Here is a 10,242-nt window from a genome sequence, read left to right as displayed (position 1 = left end):
TTTGAATGACTAGTTGTTTGACGTACTTGTAGAGTAATTTTGAATGACTAGTTGTTTGATGCGCTTGTAAAGTAATTTTGAATATCTTGTATTAGTGTACTAGTATTAAGCCCCTGCGTTGCAGCTGTTGTCATAAAACTGTGTTAAGTAGTAGCAATACTATACCATTGTCAGCGACCACCAACACCGGAAAATCTCGTAAAACAAAATAAATAAATAAAAACGGGAAAAATAACGCCGAGCGAAAAGCAGACGAAAAATAACACCGGAAAATTTCTTAAAACATAGAAAAAAATAACTAAGTCCATCCAGGACCCGCGTGTTGGACGAACTTGTCAAACGCAGAAAAATAGATGTGGCGTGACGGGACAGTCAAACGGGAAAATACATGAAAAAATGTTGACCCCCACACGCATGATGCGGTGCATTAACTCACAAAATTTAGAACGAAATGAAAAACTTGAGAAAAATGAAAAGTATGGTGGACCAAAATTGAAAATAAAAAAGAGTTGGGATTAAATAGTAAAAGATGAAAAACTTTGGGTAAAAGTAAAAAAAAGGTCTAAATTGCAAAATTGAAGTTATTTATTAATTTTAGATAAAGATAAGGATAAAAATAAGTGATATCTATATATTGGTTATTAATTAATATTAATATTAAAAGAATTAAACGTATATAAATAAAATTTAGAGGTTGAAGGAGAGAATGTCATGTGGCATTATTTGGAGTCTTTTATTATAAGTTAGATTAGATTAATGGTGAACTAGTAGAGTAATTATGATGCACTTGTAGAGTAATTTTGAATTTTATGTTATTTGATGCACTTGTAGAGTAATTTTGAATGACTAGTATTTGATGCACTATGTATAATTACTCTACTTATAGAATAATGACTCTAGTATAATTATTCTAGCATGATTTCTCTAATAATAGCATAGTTATTCTAGTTATAAAACATTATTACTCTACTTTTGATAATTACTCTATTATTCTACATATTTCTTCTGCATCAAAATCATGTTGGTTTGAAATCATTATGTAAGTACAATCTGACTAGTAAAAACTAATCCGCAAGGCTCAATCATATTGAACATGTAAAGTAGTATTAGTTATCCATCAATACGAAAGGTGTTTATCAAAACCAACATAGTTAAGTATTGCGGAAGCATAATGTAAAACCCAAACATAAGTATTGTTGCATGAAAAGTAATAAGTGTTTAATAAGTAATCACGATCCATTTGCCCACAACGACCTGCTCCTCCTTGTGCAAGCTCCATTAGTACCTAAGGTCCTGCAAGGCATGCAGCAGAGAGTCAACAACTAGTTGAGCGAGTTCACAGAAAGTAATTGCGTAATAGTAAGTTCATGAGTATCAGGTGGCTCTACTGGGCCGTTAGTACGTTCTATTGTCTAGACTATTCATAACCATAAGTGTTCTTCACAATCCGAGAACAGTAGTAGGTATAAGTTCACGCAGGTTTTACGTGAGTATCCTTCACATCCGAGGATAGTAATGAGTATAAGTATCCTTCACAACCGAGGATAGTGATCAGTATAAGTATCCTTCACAACCGAGGATAGTGATCAGTCTGAGTATCCTTCACAACCGAGGATAGTAATATGTATAAGTATCCTTCACAACCGAGGATGGTAATATGTATAAGTATCCTTCACATCCGAGGATAGTAATATGGTAGTCTAGTCATAGTGTTAGTATGAATCTATTCAACTTTATCCTTATCAATCCCATTCCCAACACCCCGAGAATCCCATGCCTTGGTAAGAGTGTGAACTCACCTTGGGTTGCTCGGCAGATACACAAAGAGGTTCTTGAATTAAGGGTGGTCAACCACGTCCTAACAGGGTTACCACACAAGTCAGGTTTTGACTCAAGTAATGCACGTAGGTTTCACACAAGTAACACGTTTTCAAACACGTATAGATCATGGCAGCATTTTCCAGTTAATCAGGTGTTTAACATATTCAAACATGTGCGACTAAACAATTGGGCTCATTAACAATCGGCCCAACCCCTTGTGCGATCTGCAAGGCTTGTGCGATCCACAATGGGTCGTGCGATTGGTCACTAACCCGGCCCAAATAACATTAGTAACTAAATAGTCTGTTCGGCCCCATAAGTATACCCGGCCCAACATAAAGTCTTGTGCGACTAAAGATATAAGCCCAATGTATTCGGCCCAATTATTTATCACTTAAGTAACATTGTGCGGTCCAACTTGGGTTGTGCGATCAACTCTAATACCCAGCCCATATCTACAGCCCAATAATTAACATACGACCCGAACACAAACGAACAACATCTTGTGCGATTCAGAGGTCCTTGTGCGACTGAGGACCTCTTGTGCGGTCTGATCCTCTTGTGCGACCAGGTCAGTTGTGCGACTGACCTGCTTGTGCGTGTGGACATCTTGTGCGACTGACAAGACTTATGCAACTATGATGTCTTGTGCGATAGGTTGATAAATCCCGACTTTTATGCTTATCGGTTACAATCAATATTTGCAAATCAATTCAATAGTTCCCATATTTGAAATCAATCAACAGTAACAGTTTCTAAACCAAAACTATTATCGATCAAACAAGCAATCTAGCATCCAATTCACATGAACCCTAAGACAATCAAGATCATGAATAACAATTTATCCTAACATTCGATCAATCCGAAAGCATATAGTATAACATCATTTTAATTAACAACCGTGCAACACTATTTACAAACATCACATACGGTTCTTAGCATAACATCACTAATGTAACCCTAACCGGTTTAGTCTAAGCATAGAATCATATCATAGAACAAGCATATGCGTAAACAACACATTAGGTATCAATCACTACGGAAGCAACAAAGGTAATTACTAACCGGTTAGAATCCAACGAAGATAGAGTGATTCGAAAACAGGAAGATCTTCGGTTGCCAAGGGTTGTTGCCGTCGAGTTTGAGCGAGAGAGAGAGAGAGAGAAGCTAGGGTTTTGGTGTGTGTATGTGTTGCAAAACAAGTGAGGAGTATACTCTAACCCCTAATGTTATTCGTATGGGTGTAGTGGGCCGAATCCCCTTAATGGGTTGTCTATGTTTCCGAATACAAAAGGTGCGGCCCAAGGTGGGCTTGTGCGGTTGATTAGGTGTTGTGCGATCGGGCCATTAACATACATACATATAATATATACACAACACACGTAACACATCATTCATTAAATCACATAATCTAGCTCACATAAGCACGTAACGTTACACAAAGTAAGTCTAAAGTTCGAGTTGTCACATTAACCCCTTTGATTAATTTGATTTTTCACTTCTAATTCAAAAGTTTTCATCTTTTGCAATTTAACCCCTTTAAATTTTTTACTTTCAACCCAAAGCTTTTCATCTTTTGCAATTTAATCTCGACACTTTTTTTACTTTCAACTTTAGTCTCTTATATACTTTTCATCTTTCATAAGTTCTCCGTTTAACGTGTCGTTCTAAATTTCCGACTTAACACGCCGCAACGTGCGTGTGGGGTTCAACGTTTTTTCATCTATTTTTTTCCTGTTTGACATGTCCGTCACAGTGCGTCTATTTTTCCCCCTTTGATAGGTCTGTCGCAGCGTGCGAGTCAGAGATTGACTGACACTTTGAACCTCTAAAGTATCATCTTTCCCTTCTCCACCACAAATTTTTAGTTCGATTTCATAAGTATCCCAACTTTGCATCCATATGTATTCAAAGTTTCCATGTAAAACTAATTCCCTTTTAATTCATAATGAGATCTCTGTATAAGAAGTTTTCGAAACCGATACGCCTAAGAAGACACGCCATGGTGGATGAATAGCCAAAGGGGCCTATTGCCCATAAATTATCGGCTTACCTTAGTGAAAGTATCTGATAATTAGTTATTAATGGCTAAAAGAATTTTACCTTAATCGAGTTATGTCGTTAAATAAAACAAAAAAGACATGTTTTCAAACATTGTTTTGTTTTATAATTGGTTTGGAAATATTGACCCGTTAAGAAGCAATCAACAAACCTATGATTACCAACATAAATTATATTATTTAACGGTGTTGGCATAAACTTTTAAATGAAGGAAACATTTCATTGCTTAGGTAAATATTAAATTATTGATACGAAAAAATCACAAGTCAATTATATTGTTTATAAGTACTTAAATAAAATTTTGAAATGAACGAAATGTTTCATAACATATGTAAGGATTAAATTACAATGAATTGATTTGAATAAATACAAAGATTAAAGTCTACCTAGTTCCATTGAGAGTTCATACATCTATTGAAAGAGAAAGGTTGAGGACATTTTGCATCCACGGCATCAACACCTTGCTGCTCCTACTCCATTGCTTTAATTTTTAAGAAATATTCAAACCCATTAGTACGATTACTTACTTAGGATACTCAACAACTGCAGTAGTAGGTGAAGAACCCAAACATATTTCGTCTTCTAAGGACCAAACATCCATACTTTTTCCATCAATCCATAGAACCTTCAATTTTGATGCTCCTGTTTTTGCATCCTCAAATAGTCTCACACCAGGTTTCTTCACCACCTTCATAATGTAAAACAAAGTTAAAATAGTATTCAAACAGGGATGGCATCAGGCCCAACGTGCATATTAAATAAGTAAAGAAAGAAAAACATGGCGTACCTAAGGGTGATTAAGCAGCCCGAAGGTTGTAGGGTTGAACTTAAGTAACATAGCATTACTATTTCCCCAACCTTCATAAAGTTATACCAAATCAAATGAAAAGTAATATTATTGTTGTGTACTATTACGAATATTGCAAAGCAATTCCCTATCGTGTCCACATGAGCTTAATCACATGACCACCTTGCCAAAGTTAATCATATTATAAGAAAACAAATATGAGGTCCATCTTCCAGCGATTTCCTTGTGATAGGCTCAGTCATAATGGCTTCAGGTCAAAACGGGTAGAGAGCAAAATGATTTCGGGTCAAAACGGGTTGGGAGCGAAGTGAATTTGGGTCAATACAGTGGGGTAGCGTGAATTTGAGTCATTTTAAAAAACTATCATTTCTAACGATTCATTTTGCTTCTGGTAATACAGTGGGGTAGCGTAGCGGCGGGTAAGGCAGTGGGCAGCATGGTGTTGTGGTGGTGTTGGGGGCGGGGCGACAACATATAGTACATGTTAGTTTTGACCCATTGACAAATTTTAGATGACCTAAGTTGACCGGTTAACAAATTTAATGTGACCCAAATTGACCCATTGTTTAATTCGAGCCAACCCAAATCGACTCATTCACTAATTTGAGGTGAGCCGAATTAATCCATACACAAATTATCATTGCCCAACCTTCATAAAGTTATACCAAATCAAATGAAAAGTAATATTATTGTTGTGTACTATTACGAATATTGCAAAGCAATTCCCTATCGTGTCCACATGAGCTTAATCACATGACCACCTTGCCAAAGTTAATCATATTATAAGAAAACAAATATGAGGTCCATCTTCCAGCGATTTCCTTGTGATAGGCTCAGTCATAATGGCTTCAGGTCAAAACGGGTAGAGAGCAAAATGATTTCGGGTCAAAACGGGTTGGGAGCGAAGTGAATGTGGGTCAATACAGTGGGGTAGCGTGAATTTGAGTCATTTTAAAAAACTATCATTTCTAACGATTCATTTTGCTTCTGGTAATACAGTGGGGTAGCGTAGCGGCGGGTAAGGCAGTGGGCAGCATGGTGTTGTGGTGGTGTTGGGGGCGGGGCGACAACATATAGTACATGTTAGTTTTGACCCATTGACAAATTTTAGATGACCTAAGTTGACCGGTTAACAAATTTAATGTGACCCAAATTGACCCATTGTTTAATTCGAGCCAACCCAAATCGACTCATTCACTAATTTGAGGTGAGCCGAATTAATCCATATACAAATTATCATTGCCCAAATCAACCCAACAGACAAACAAACAAAACTAATGACAGAAGTAGAAATCTACCAAACTACAAAAAAAAAAAAAAAAAAAAAAAAAAAAATTAACTGCCAAGCTCACAATACAATAGTAATGTAAATGGTTTTCGTATTATAAAAATACAAGTATTTTCTTTGCAAAGTTCATTCTTTTCAAATTATTCTAAAACAAAGACAATACCAAATAACATGTTACATTCTATTTAATTGTACCATTTTTTTTGAACAGCCAACAAACTCAATCCCGAGCACTCTCGGGGCACCCACTGGACAAACGGAGTACTCCGAGAGTAACCCGAGTCCCCCACCAATTCCTGGAAAAACCCCGTAACCCACCCGCCCGTAGGCACAACAGTGAAATTACCAGTAAAACCCGTTTGACTCAAAGATCCAACCCAGGTTTCCCTGGGTCTCCTATCATTGCCCACCATTGCCTCACTCTGCACCAAGTGGGAGTCGAACGTGCATCTCTCAAGAGAAATGCAAGCCCTCCACCACTTGATCTAGAGATCATTGGCAATTGTACCATTTTTTTAGTTCTCCATTTTGCAGATCATGTATAAATTTGCCCATACATCAAGCAAAAAGAACCCATAATCACATCTTAAGTTCTCCTCACACCAGAAAATGAGACCCGTACATTAAAACTTAACTGGGCAAATTTTTACACTCTAAAATGTTCAAAAAATATAATAAATTGCCCATTTTAAGTACATGTAGGTCCATGCTCATTGGAGTACGAAAAATAATAATAAAAGGAATAAGAACCTGAGATGAAAACTTGTTTTGCAAAGAGTGGTAAATAGTTAGACCTTGTCGAATTTAGATTTAAGCCTCACAAAGTACCTAAACAGCCAGCTATTAACAAATAAACAAAGGCCTTCATGAGGAAAAAAACAGCAGAGAGTTTCATAAATATAAATTAATAATAAAAATCTAACATACATGTTGAATTAGTCTTGTTTATCACTTTTCAAATATGTGCCGCACTAATAATATAGGACATTTTTATCCACCTTTTAATGTGAAGAAAGACGTATAAAGTTGGAGATGGACTATTCAAGCACCTTCATTCGACCTAGTATTCTCCGGCAACTCACCTTACGGTTTCAAAAATTGAGACTCGCCAGGCATACACTTGAGAATGACCTAGATAAGATTAAACTCAGAAAAAAAAACGCAAGTCTTAAATCGTAGCGGATGAAATCGAAAAACCTATATCATATGCAAGTTAGATGAAAACTAATATAATAAATTGCCCATTTTAAGTACATGTAGGTCCATGCTCATTGGAGTACGAAAAATAATAATAAAAGGAATAAGAACCTGAGATGAAAACTTGTTTTGCAAAGAGTGGTAAATAGTTAGACCTTGTCGAATTTAGATTTAAGCCTCACAAAGTACCTAAACAGCCAGCTATTAACAAATAAACAAAGGCCTTCATGAGGAAAAAAACAGCAGAGAGTTTCATAAATATAAATTAATAATAAAAATCTAACATACATGTTGAATTAGTCTTGTTTATCACTTTTCAAATATGTGCCGCACTAATAATATAGGACATTTTTATCCACCTTTTAATGTGAAGAAAGACGTATAAAGTTGGAGATGGACTATTCAAGCACCTTCATTCGACCTAGTATTCTCCGGCAACTCACCTTACGGTTTCAAAAATTGAGACTCGCCAGGCATACACTTGAGAATGACCTAGATAAGATTAAACTCAGAAAAAAAAAACGCAAGTCTTAAATCGTAGCGGATGAAATCGAAAAACCTATATCATATGCAAGTTAGATGTAACCAAACGAATCATCAATGAAGGATAAAAGAAATCATAAGAAACTGAACGAAATCATCGATGAAAAATATAAAAAAATCATAGGAAAATAAGAATAGATTGATTGACTTACCAGATGCTACTGAAATCGAAAGACATAGAGGGGTTAAATGTTAAAATCTATAAAGTTATTTAACCCTTAAAAGCCTCAAACGTAACAAAACGCAACCGCTCTTCTTCTTCCTAGTTTCCAGCAACTTTCCAGCAGAAATTGCAGGTTTCCAGCCGGAATTCGCCATCGGAATTCGCTATAATCGCGCTATGGAGCCGCTACACAGCGTATAGTGAGGGTTTGGCGCAACGCGACGCTATTCGCTATAGCGGTCGCTATGGCCGCTATCGATAACTATGTATATATATAACATTGTATGTAGTAGGATTTTGATTTCCAGAGTAGTAAATATCCCATGATTCTCAAAAGGAGGCGAAATAAGCGGATTCGGTGGATGGTTGCAAACCTATACAAAAATAAAAAAAGAAAATATAACAAATTACATAAAGATTGGTAAAATGTTAATCAATGAATATATGAAAATTACCTTTCGCATTTGAATGACTATATTAATGAAACTAATAAACTTTTTTTTTCAATAAGACCACGATTATTGTCAAACGACTCAGCAAAGATATCTTGTTCTTTATAGCTTGATAAAAAGCTTGTTGCCGCGAACTCAATTTGCAATGAACAGTAATTTCAGTTTTCCCGCTTAACTCGGAACCACATCTTTCTCAAACGCCACAAAATGATAAAGACTTCAAAATGGCAGCTGGTAAAAATGTAATACAAAAAAAATGTAAGCCCAAAAATATTTATGAATAAACAGAAAGCGGTGGAGTGTGAGGAGGCTACCACGTGTTAGATGGTAAAATCCCTGAATACCCCTGAACAGTGAACACTATTCATTCCATCAATCTATTAACATAAAGTAATTCGGATCATTATGGGAATCAATCAAAGGAAAAAAAAGTTCATTAGTAAAACGAAGTAAAAAAACCTAACCTCCTTTCATGGTTGGAAGGGAACATCACGACTGACAACTTTGACAGCAACACCACCAGCCAACTACTACAAAAAAAAAAAAAAATTAAGCATATTGGCATCATAAAGTAGTTGCACAAAATTCCAAGCTAGAAGCTGTTCCTTAACAGGCTCTGTATGAAAGACACAAACACAGCCATTAACTGCAGAATCAAATAGGATGTTATGATTAACGAAACAGGCAACATGTCATGACTAATCCGAATCAACTTTGTAAATTGAAGGGGAAATAGGACTGAATAGATCTAAAATTTTATATAATTTAGAAGATATATTAATTACCTCATGTTAACAACATTGTGCACTTCACATAACTAACGGAAAAACTCAGCTTGAGAACCAGCCTGTAAAGGATTTGATCTGCCAAACATGTAAAAGGTCATGTAAAAACTCTTCATTTGCTACCAAACTCTGACCAAAAACCTTCAATTTATAACATCAACATATATAAAAATAGAATATGAGATTGTGAATTTAACAATAATATAGTGATGTGAGAGAATTTGAAGATTACCATGGCGGCAACTTGAGTTTGAAGATTACATTCGTTGGTCAGAGGTCCCTCACCGGCGATCAAATATGTTCTATCTCTCTCTGAAACTGATATACACTACATATTATTGGATTAAACAATCTGTATGCTAGATGAAATATTACACATAAACACTTCAAAATTTGAAATATACACCGACTAATACATTACATTACATTATATTCAAATTGTTAATCCTGAATAAATAAAATGCTTATGAACAATACCCAATTTCATCATCATAAAATTAATAACAACATACCACAAAATCATTGAAAAAAACATCTACCGACATCAAATCAATCAAAGCATCAAAGATCGAAACGAAACGCGAATTCAGATTAACATGAATCAAAATAATAAATAGTAATCAGATTAACTAAATATGACATATGAAGAAAACCATCGCCATAACCATCATATACCATAATCCTCTTCACCGAAGTTCAAGCCTAACTCATCATGTTTAAAGTTTCCTAATTTTTCCTTCCTAGAATCAAGAAATGATAATCAAAATGCACATAAAAGCCCTTATTTTATATTTATACCTGATTCAATCAGAGCTACCACTTTTTATACAAATACAATGCAACAACCGACCACTATAAACTGTCCAACATCAAACGCCACCGGCCACAACCACAACACCTCGTCGTCTGCCAATCATTACCGATCACCATTACTGACAGAAACAAAATACAAAGAAGGATGTGGTTTCGTGTTTTAGTATTAAAACTAATCTTTTTTAATTATAATAAATTAAAGATTAGAGAAGAAAACCTGATACACATAATATGTTCTTCAATAGACAAGAAGCGATTCCCTGTCGATTCATCAATCGCTCGCCTTCTCTGTTTCCTTTACAGAAACGACC

The 10,242-nt window shown here is 35.6% G+C and overlaps 1 long non-coding RNA gene across 1 annotated transcript; it reads right to left on the bottom strand.

Annotated features, from left to right (window-relative positions):
* Positions 1–8,797: 8,797 nt before the first annotated feature.
* LOC118481882 lies at positions 8,798–9,437 on the bottom strand. Its single transcript, XR_004866218.1, has 3 exons — positions 9,351–9,437; positions 9,119–9,259; positions 8,798–8,860 (listed from the first exon to the last, which is right to left on the bottom strand). It is a non-coding gene; the product is annotated as an uncharacterized LOC118481882 (long non-coding RNA).
* Positions 9,438–10,242: the final 805 nt, after the last annotated feature.

The sequence above is a fragment of the Helianthus annuus genome, chromosome 9 (assembly GCF_002127325.2).
Source record: "Helianthus annuus cultivar XRQ/B chromosome 9, HanXRQr2.0-SUNRISE, whole genome shotgun sequence".
In the NCBI taxonomy this organism is placed as follows: Eukaryota; Viridiplantae; Streptophyta; class Magnoliopsida; order Asterales; family Asteraceae; genus Helianthus; species Helianthus annuus.
This window is presented reverse-complemented; position numbering and strand designations above follow the sequence as displayed.